This window comes from Nomascus leucogenys, chromosome 12, assembly GCF_006542625.1.
Source record: "Nomascus leucogenys isolate Asia chromosome 12, Asia_NLE_v1, whole genome shotgun sequence".
Classification (NCBI taxonomy): Eukaryota; Metazoa; Chordata; class Mammalia; order Primates; family Hylobatidae; genus Nomascus; species Nomascus leucogenys.
The window spans coordinates 78,388,783-78,398,815 of NC_044392.1; the positions used below are offsets into that span (position 1 = coordinate 78,388,783).

At 34.6% G+C, this 10,033-nt stretch overlaps 1 pseudogene; it reads right to left on the reverse strand.

Moving 5' to 3' along the window:
* Window positions 1-9,270: 9,270 nt before the first annotated feature.
* On the reverse strand, window positions 9,271-9,632 carry LOC115830445 (annotated as a pseudogene).
* Between the last annotated feature and the right edge of the window lie 401 nt (window positions 9,633-10,033).

Sequence of the window (10,033 nt, forward strand, 5' to 3'; positions counted from 1 at the left end):
CTGATTGTGTGCCAAAATGCAATGTGCAGAAAAGAAATTCTGCTAAGTACAAAGAAAGGAAAGACCCTTTAAAGTGGAGGAGCTGAAAAGGCTTTTGGAGAAGAGGGAAATAACATACATCAAGTGCCTACTTTGTGTCATAAAGTTAAGCTTTGGCTTGTTAGGTCATTAACAGCCTTTGAAGGTAGATACTGTTATGTCAAGCTTAGGAAAGTAAAGTTAAAAAGATTAAATATTCTATATTCCTTGAATACCAGAGCCAAGATTCGAACCGTCTCCTGGAACCACTCCAGTAAGGTTTTGGCCACATTGGGCTGGATTCTTTGGAAGACCTAGAGCTCATTATATTCTTGAGAGAATTTATGCTACCCATTTTCTACAGCTTCTCAGATCCAACTAGAGCATTTGTTTTTCAAAGTATCATTAGCCCTGCAGAACTTAGTCATCTGATGTCTTTCCTGGAGTGCAGTAGGAATTGGCAATGCTGAGAATCACAGTTTGGATTATACTTCTGGGAATAAGAAGCATTTATTATAAAGAATTTCAAATTGAATTCTCAGGGGCTTCTCCACTTTGCTATATCTTTTCAAAAATTTCTGCATTTTGAGTCCCTTAAGGTGGGAAATCAGGGTGGGCAGAGTACTTTACTAGATTTTCTTACTCTCAATAGTCATTTATTCTCCAGACAGACTCACAGCCATAATGATTAATTACTGAGTTTCTTATATTTGCCTGGATGGTATACAGGTCATACACTACGGTAAATAGCAGTTTGATGAAGAACAAAGACGCATTGGGGCCATTAAAATATGCTCACTAGCTTTCTGACATAGGAAAACAAATTACACAGCAGCAGTTACAAACATCAAGTTCGAAACATCAAGTTCTCACCATTGAGAACTGGTGGCTTTATCATACACATATCACAGTCCACAGGAAAGTTTCCCTGGGAATTAATTAGGCCCATTGGCATAATATAATGACAATATTTTACAGTCATAAAACACTTGAGTTTGAAATGTTAAAGTGGCAGAAGAGATTTAAAATAAGACAAAAGAGAGATGGAAAGAAATGCATCAACTTCACGTTGAGCTGGGGCCTGCCTTATTGGAGATTTGATTTGAAACTCCAAAACAGTGACCAAAACCAAACCCAAGATATTTGTTGTTTAAATGAGCTATAGCATGTGTTTGCAGGTATTTCTGAAGGTAGTTTTATTGAAATATGGTTTTTAACACCTGCCTGGAAAGTTTTATGGTAAAAACAAACTTAAGACTGGTTAGAAACCTACATAAACACTCACACACAATTTGGCAAATGCAGCTAAATCATTTGTGTTTGGTATAGTTCTTTTATAGTAAAGGATGATAAATGATTCACTTTTCCGCTGTTATTTTGAGGAGTGTAGAAATAGCATTAGACTTAAGGAAAACCTAGTTATGAGTGCTGGAGTCACTTATTCACATTCAAGAAATTATTTTGATAAGCCTTCAAACCAGCCAAGAGAATTTATTCCCCCAATGACCAGGACTATTAAAGCTAGGTAGGAGTGGAACGCTTACACCTGTGAATGGTTAATCTAGCCACTAATTCAAAGAGTCCTGGGTTGCCACAAAACGGCATTAAAATGTTGATTATTTTATGGCTTGTCCAAATGCCCAATTCCCGAAGCAATTGTTATAATTTGCACAAAAAAGAAGAAAGCTCAGGGAAAAGAATATCCATCTTTTAACATTATCCGCAAGGGTCTGGTTCTGACTGCAGACATAAAACAAACAGAAGTATCTAGCTCAGGCAATTAAAATGTCCTTGTTTTCCATTAAACAAAAATGTGTTCATTTGTGAGTGACTCCGAAAGGAAGACTTAGAAGTAATTGTCATAGTTTGCTTTGGTAAGAGCTCTAGATTTAGTAATGATATTCCAATAACTCCAAGAACAAATCTTCTGCAACTGTCATTTTTCCAATCCATTTACTATCAAATATTCATGAAATGTAAGTAGTAAAAATATATCAGCACCAGCAAGTAAAATTTGCTTTTTATTTGCTAACAGGTGAAATAGGTAAAATAGAACCACAGAAACTAGCAGAAATATTAGAACTGGGATAATCTCAGAGTGTCTCATTTTAAAGATGAGAAAACTGAGGCCCAAAGATGTTAAGTGATGTTGGTTACGTTATACTTCGAATTACAAACAGAACAAAAATTAGCACCCAAGATTTCTGACTTCCATCTACTGTGCTTGGCCCTATGCTGGGCTGTTTTAGCATTAATAGTTCACGGCCAGAACTTGTTAGTTTTGGCTTTAGGAAGAAATTGGAAGTTCCTACAGGGACAGAAGGAGTACACTGGTGAAACCAAAGTGACTCAATGACTAGATTTGTACCTTGGTTAAGAATTTATATTCTGAATATTCCATGTCTAGTATCTGAACAAATTTGAAGTCTTAAAGCTTAACCCACATTTTTTCCACCTAATGAATAAATCAGTGAGAAAGATCAGTGGGTCCCCGGGCCCCACTGGAAATTCAGCTGCTGTCAGAAAACTGTATTGTGTGCTCACCTCACCTGCTATGTGCCCTCTGTAATCCCCGCTCTTTGCCCTGTCTCTCTGCCTGCCTTGTTTTATCTGCTTTCTAGTTTCAAAGCCTTACGTGCAGCCCAGCATGAGAGTTTTCACAATCCATTCTGCCTCAATCAGATTCTGTCCAGCAAGTCATTTATCTCCTGATGTGGCAACAAATCCTGCCACTGACCTATATTCAGTGTCATGTTCTCATAATGATCAATACCAACATTCACAGCTGGAAGGAACATCTGCCATGGAAGTAGTATTGAAAAGGTCAAGACTTGTTCTTGGGAGACCTATTCCTTTTACTTTTTTATTTTTGTTTTTTAAACTAGTTCACTGTGGTTGTTTCTAAACAAGTGTGAGCTTCTTGAAGGCAGCACTCACAATTTTTGGTATTTTTTTTTTTTTTTTTTTTTTTTTTTAGTAATTTAATGGCAAGCACTGAATGAGACATCTAATATCTTCTAAGAATTGTTTTCGAATAAATTTTCAAGAGATGTGAGTACTGAAATAATACAACCGCACAGAATCCTGGATGATGAGGAATCCCTGGGCTGTTTGAGTGTAAATCTCGCTTTTAGTTTCACACCAAATTTTTGGCATCTGTCTTAAGAAATCTCTGTGGTAAGTCTGAACATCTGCAGCACAACCTGGCCAACAACAGGAATTTTCAGAAATTTCTTACTGGGAGAAAAGCCACACTTATTTTAACCTACTGTTTGCTCTTTAAAGAGTTTCCATTTTTTCCCTTTGTTTAAATAGCAATAAGTCTCTACACAGCCATAAATTATTTGACCAAATCTGGTTATGAATTTTATGCTCACTTCTGACTTTGAAATGTATCAATTTAGGAAAGCTTTTTAAAAAACAAGTTACCCAATATATTGTAATAGGATATATGAGGAACAATAAAATCTGAGATCAGCCAGGTGTGCAATTTTTAAACATAAAATTGAAGAGATACTAAAAATAAAAAATAATTGTTATGGTTATTTAAAACTAATCAATCAAGATTTTTATCAGTTTCTTATTTTTTATTTTTATTTATTTAATTTTTTGAAATTTCATATTTCTTGGCCTAAAATATTATAGTATTCTGTCTCTATTTTTTTGCATACAATGAAGATGCTTATGAAATACTGTCTAAAGATTTCCATTCACGGTAACAGTGGTCAGCTTCTGGATATGTGCAGAAACCAGTGTTAATGAGAGAAAAAAATAAGAAGGTTTTTTTTTTTATATTAACAACAATACATTTAACCACTTGGTCTTTGGAAGATGTAGGATGGAGGAAGGCCATCTATTAGTATTCAGGGAAAAGGACAGGTATATTGCTTCTAATTTTTCCTTTGAGGTTGTTTGCCAGACTAATTAATGTTAGAGGCAGAAAGGGGGTAATAGGCCTAATAGAAAACTCACCATAATGGATGGGGTGGTTTGTAGGCTTATCTGTAAATCACAGAACTCTGGAAGGGAATGTGGCTGGAACCCTCTACTAGCCAAGTCACCCTGTGAATTGAACTGAAAGTGCTTTATTTCTAAAGAATAACAATAACTAGATTGCTATAAAAAACCTTTCTGAATGTGATTTTGAGAGAGGGTGTATATTATCTCATCTCTAGAGAAATGACTAGAGGCCTAGGTCAATTGACTGAAGTCAGTAATGGCGGTAGCAAGAGACAAGAATAGGACCAGCCAAAGAAGATGGCCAATTCAGTTTCCATTTTTGCACAGTGCAGAGAAATACTGATGATCTACCGCTGGCATGGAGGTAGTACTGCTAAAGACAACAGCCCCTGGCCAGAAGGCTTCAGAGTTACAATTTTTTAACTAAAGAAAATGTGAGCTTATTTTGTAGTGATAGTATAGAACCAAATATGTCCATGCACAATTCTCTAGTCACTCTTCTCCTGCCATAGTGACTGAGGAAACCATGTGTTCTAGAATATGCAACTAAAAGAGAAGGCGCTATCATCTTGAGTCCCCAAGGGACTATGTAGAACAAAGACCATTGATAACCTGAAACATACATAGAGTATAAGTAAAAAATTAATCATTATGTTAGACCAATGGAATTTCTAGGCTAATTTACTATGCAATATAGCTGAATTTATCCTGATAGTAACAGATAGGTAGGTTCAAAACTGAATATACTCTTTGATTTGCTTCTTTTCATTTTCCAAAGTATTGTGAACATTGTTCAGTCTCTTGAAATATTGATATGAATTATTCTTAGATTCAGACAGCTACAGGACATTTTCGTATGGCATGGTAGAAAAATATAAGCCATTGAGTTAATGTATGTGTTTCTACTTATATTTTTGTTTCATGCTGCATTTCAATCTCCATCAAGCATGAGTTAGATAAATTTATCTCGAACGTCAGCTCGGAAAAAGCCAGATTTTATAAGATGTTAAGTTCTATTTTATCTTGGGGAGAAATTTGTCAGTAATACTTAAAGTTTACAAATACATAGCCTATTATTCCACAAATCTTAACAGCACACGAATGGTCAAGGGAAAAAGTTCAAAAATGACCAGTGCGGTTTATGTTTTAGCCAAGAATGTTGGAGACCACCTAAATGCCTTTCAATAGAGAAGTAGCGTACTAAAGTATGTATATCCATTTAGCAGCCAATAAGAAGAACATGATTTATATAAATATATTGAAATGAAAGATTGTTCATGATCTATGTTGTATAAATAAAGCAAGTTATAGGACAACATATGTTGTTCATCTCATTTTTTGCTAAGCATTATAAATCGTGTTTAGACATGCATAGAAGTGGTTGAAAGGATACACATCAACCTTAAAAGTGCTTACACTTGGTGAGTGGGTAGGAAGAGTTGATATAGACTGGCTTTTTATTTCACATACTTCTATGTCATTTGATTTCCTCTTTACAATGAGCATATATTCTTTATGTGAAACAACTAAAGCAATTTAAATAAAGACTGAAATTAATTCTTTTTTTGTGACACTGAATTCTTTATTTAAAAAGTTTTTTGAATACACAGTACCTCCTCTTCTATTTTTAGGAAGAAGTTATAATGAGTTTTAAATATCTCAATTCTCAAAAACGATAGTCTTTTCAAAAATAAGACTTGATTACCAGAAACAAGTAATATGTAGTTACATAACCATTTTCATATCACTACTCATATCCATTATTTACCAATTCATCTTTGATGTGATTTGGAAATAATTAAGCAGTCACTAGGCACCTGTTTTAGAATCTGAAGAAATTATTATCCACCACAGGAGTCTAACGATATATATATTTGCATATATTTAAAATTTCATAAGGGAAAAATTAATAAACTATTCTAGTTACTTTATACCAAATATTGATATTCCTAGTCTAAACAACAAGGATTAAGATCTTTCTCCAGGTGAACTGCTGACTATATAAAAGATATTTCCAGCACTTTCTTCTGGGGATTAAAAATGCTTTATTTCCCTGCTGGCTAAAATGATAAGTTACATATTACATATTACAAGTAAGTCCTTCAGAAGTGAATATTAATTCCTTAAGAGAACAACCATAAAATGTATTTTTTAAAAATTATCTTAAAAACTGAAAACAATCTTTCTCTTTAAAACCTATAGCATTAATCCCTAGTTGACCAAAAAAAAAAAAAAAAAAAAATCGGAAGGGCACGATTTTCAATGATCTAAGCATGCATAAATAAGGAAGTGAATATATCACCATCTTAATAGAATTTGGCAAACCAGAAGAATGACCTAAAAATAAATAAAAAAGAAGAGTATACATTATCTTCTAAGTATGAAAGTCTAATTCTGTAGGTCTATGTAGCAAATAGTGCCCCACGAGGGAAGGAGGAGGCAAGTAGCATATTCCTATATACATTTTCCTGATATTCTGGTTGACTTTCAACAATACTTTATACATTACAGAGAAATATTCTTTTTTCTTTTTCTTTTTCTTTTTTTTTTTTTGAGACAGAGTTTCGCTCTTGTTGCTCAGGCTGGAGTGCAATAGCGCAATCTCAGCTCACTTCAAACTCTGCCTCCTGGGTTCAAGCGATTCTCCTGCCTCAGCCTCCCGAGTAGCTGGGGATACAGGCATGCACCATCATGCCTGGGTAATTTTGTATTTTTAGTAGAGATGGGGTTTCTCCATGTTGGTCAGGCTGGTCTTGAACTCCCGACCTCAAGTGATCCATCTGCCTCGGTGTGAGCCATGGTGCCCAGCCGAAATATTCTTTTTATTATTACAAGCCATTCATTAATTGCCCTCTGTAGAGCAATGACTCAGATAAATGCCTTATGACTTTTAATAATGTAACTTACATATAAATTAAATCTAAGTGCAAGGAGTTTTTAATGATTCCCAGATTCTAGAGAGTGTTGTTAATCTGATTATGAATTTTGCATGTTTGTGCTTCTATATTTTAGGATATTTCATCTTATTTTCTTCTCTTTAAGCTATAAGATGTACCAAAATTATTTCATTTTCCCCTACTTTCCTTTGTTTCATTTAGTTTACTTTATGGTATTTGTATGTAGAGAGAGAGGTATGTTAAAATATTGTTATAAAAAACTCAATTACTCTATAGTATAGCATTGTTAATCTTTGACCCAGTATATTAATTCCTTTGGTGAATAAATGTCACCAGTCATTTCTTTATAAAAGCATTTTAGTAAGAGGACCAGCAATATGGAGAGAGATTTCTCTCTAACCCCTAGAAAAATATCAAGTCAAACAGTAGTGTAGAGCAGTTATGTAAAATATGAAAATACATAATTTGCAGCTGCAATTTTTCATATTAAAAGCATTTTAAAACTATGAGTAATTCAAAGACTGTCTTGGTTAAACAGGCCAGCTAATAAAACTGACAGAGATCACTGTGAGAACTTATGTATATCTAATCAAGATAGAGCAAAAATGTTTATAATTTTTTAAAAGTGGCAATTGTTAACTAGCAGTACATAAACAGTGTCCACAATTTGGTGGTTGGCCATGGCTTTAATTTTTTTCAAGTTATTTCTATAGTAGACATATTTTTGAAGTCTACCCATCCCTGAGTTCAGCCATTATACTTTTAGAGTGTAAAATTATATGCCCTTAATTAACAACACGTACAAAGCTACAAAATGTCATCTATACAGATTAAAAACAATTTTAAAGTATTATTTACCAATTATTGATTGAATGGTTTTACTGGGGTACATATTTCAAACGTTTCAGCCAACTGGCTTTTAGTTTTAAGCCCAAATTGATTCATAAATTCACTGCAGGGTATTTCAAAAAGAGTGCAACAATAAGGCATGAGTAAAAATAACATTGTAGTAGGAACAGATTTTGCATATGTGAAAAGGTAATTTACAAAATACATTAATCTCTTTTTAAAAAGAACTTAGTTGTAGTATCATTAACTCACATGGCACTGAGAATTGGACCTTTCAACAATTTTTTTTCTACAGTAAATTTTATCTAGCTGTAAGCAGTCTTTTCAACAACAACAAAACAAAACTCTCCAGGAAAACCTATATGGCTGTGTGAGACAAATAAGCAAACATACCACTTGATAGCGATTTTTGCCAAAATTTTAAAATAAAAATGTCTACACTCTTTCGTTAAAACATTAAGCCTCTGTCAAAAATGTATTTCTTATTTTTGGGTACAGGATTAAAGGACAAGATGATACTTACGAGTAAAGAAAGTTTACAAGACAAAACTTTACAAAAGTTTTTCAATAGAAGTATTTTAACATTCAAACTTGACTTATAACAAAAGAAACAAGATTGCAAACAAAAATGTTTATGTGTTTTCCAAACATAAATAAATGAAATAGTGTTTAGGCAGTAGGGCTCATGCTGATGGCTAGCAGGAAGTTAACAAAGTGTAACCTACTTGGAAAAAAATCTTTAAGGTGCAAATAACAAGCCCAAATTAGGGACTGCAGTAATTTAATCATCACTGCCATTTTTCTTACTTCCAAAATAAAGCCTTGATTAAACCATTCATACCCTATATTACTCATACCTTTACTTCAGAGATTGAGGAACTGTATACAACAAATGAATTTATTTTCACCATAGGGATAACATACCGTACCTCTCTGCCAACATTACTTGAAAATCTTCCATGTCAAAACAACTTGACAGCAGATATAAACTATTAAATAAATACGCAGTGAGCTTTCATTGCAGTCCTTTAAAGATGCATGATAATTCATGCTGTTAACCTTAGGATCACAGTGCATAGAATCCAAATACAAACAGTTGGGGAGACTTTTAAAGTAATGTTGGATCCCTCACTTTATTTATATTCCCACTGTAACTGATAAGTTCATTTCATAGGCCCTATCATGCATTAATCATTGAGTGGCAGGCGTTAATGAAAATTTTTCCTGTTACAACGTTCATTGCCGGCAATGAACATACCAAAACTGCCAAGGAAGTCATTGTTATTGCACAATACATGAGGACCTGGAGCTTTTCCAAAAGCTTAAAAAAAAAAACAAAAATGGAATTATATTTGACATTCCCTGACACCTGCATTAATACTGTATGACTAATAAAAGCATGTCAGTTGCCTGGACTGAATCAGTGATCAACGTGTGCCCAGAATGCACATGAGTAAAAATGCAGTAAAAGGAAGTAGTCTTCATTGCTTATAGGTAACTTCCAGTCAAAGACTGAATGATCAAAGTGCTCATTTTCTCAGTAGGACTATCTTCTGCTAGAAGGATCATAACAGTGGCATCAATAAGTATCATCATGATACCACCATTTTGTTTTCTTTGGATTCTTGTTACGTGTTCGCACATAAAAAGAATTATCTGGTGGTCGTCTCTTTTCTTTGCGGCTGGAAAGCATGCTAATAATGCTAAGAGAAACGGATTGGACTGAGAGCGCTGGGAACCAGTCTTCCGTTAGAATGGATAAACAGGTATGACCATTGCTATAATCATGAGGATGAACAGGAATATTTTCACCCGTAAACATGACTGCGTAATTGAATTTTGAACACTCTTTTCATTTAAAGTTGTCCCAGGAGGTGGGTCATTTTGCAAAGCCAACAGTTCTTTCTATAGTCGTTAAGACTGAAATAATTCTTAACCAACAACAGAAACGCAACACTTTGGCATAACGTACCTCAGTCTAGAAATAAAAGATATTGGTCTGAAAAGAAAATTATACGCCTTTTTTTTTTTTGAGACAGAGTCTCACCCTGTTGCCTAGGCTGCAGTTCAATGGCGTGGTTCACTGCAACCTCTGCCTCCCGGGTTCAAGCAATTCCCCTGCCTCAGCCTCCTGAGTAGCTGGGACTACAGGCACGCACCATCACGCCCAGCTAATTTTTTGTATCTTTAGTAGAGACAAGGTTTCACCATGTTGGCCAGGCTGGTCTCGAACTCCTAACCTCGTGATCCGCCCACCTCGGCCTCCCAAAGTGCTGGGATTACAGTGCCCGGCCTTAGATTTAAAATTT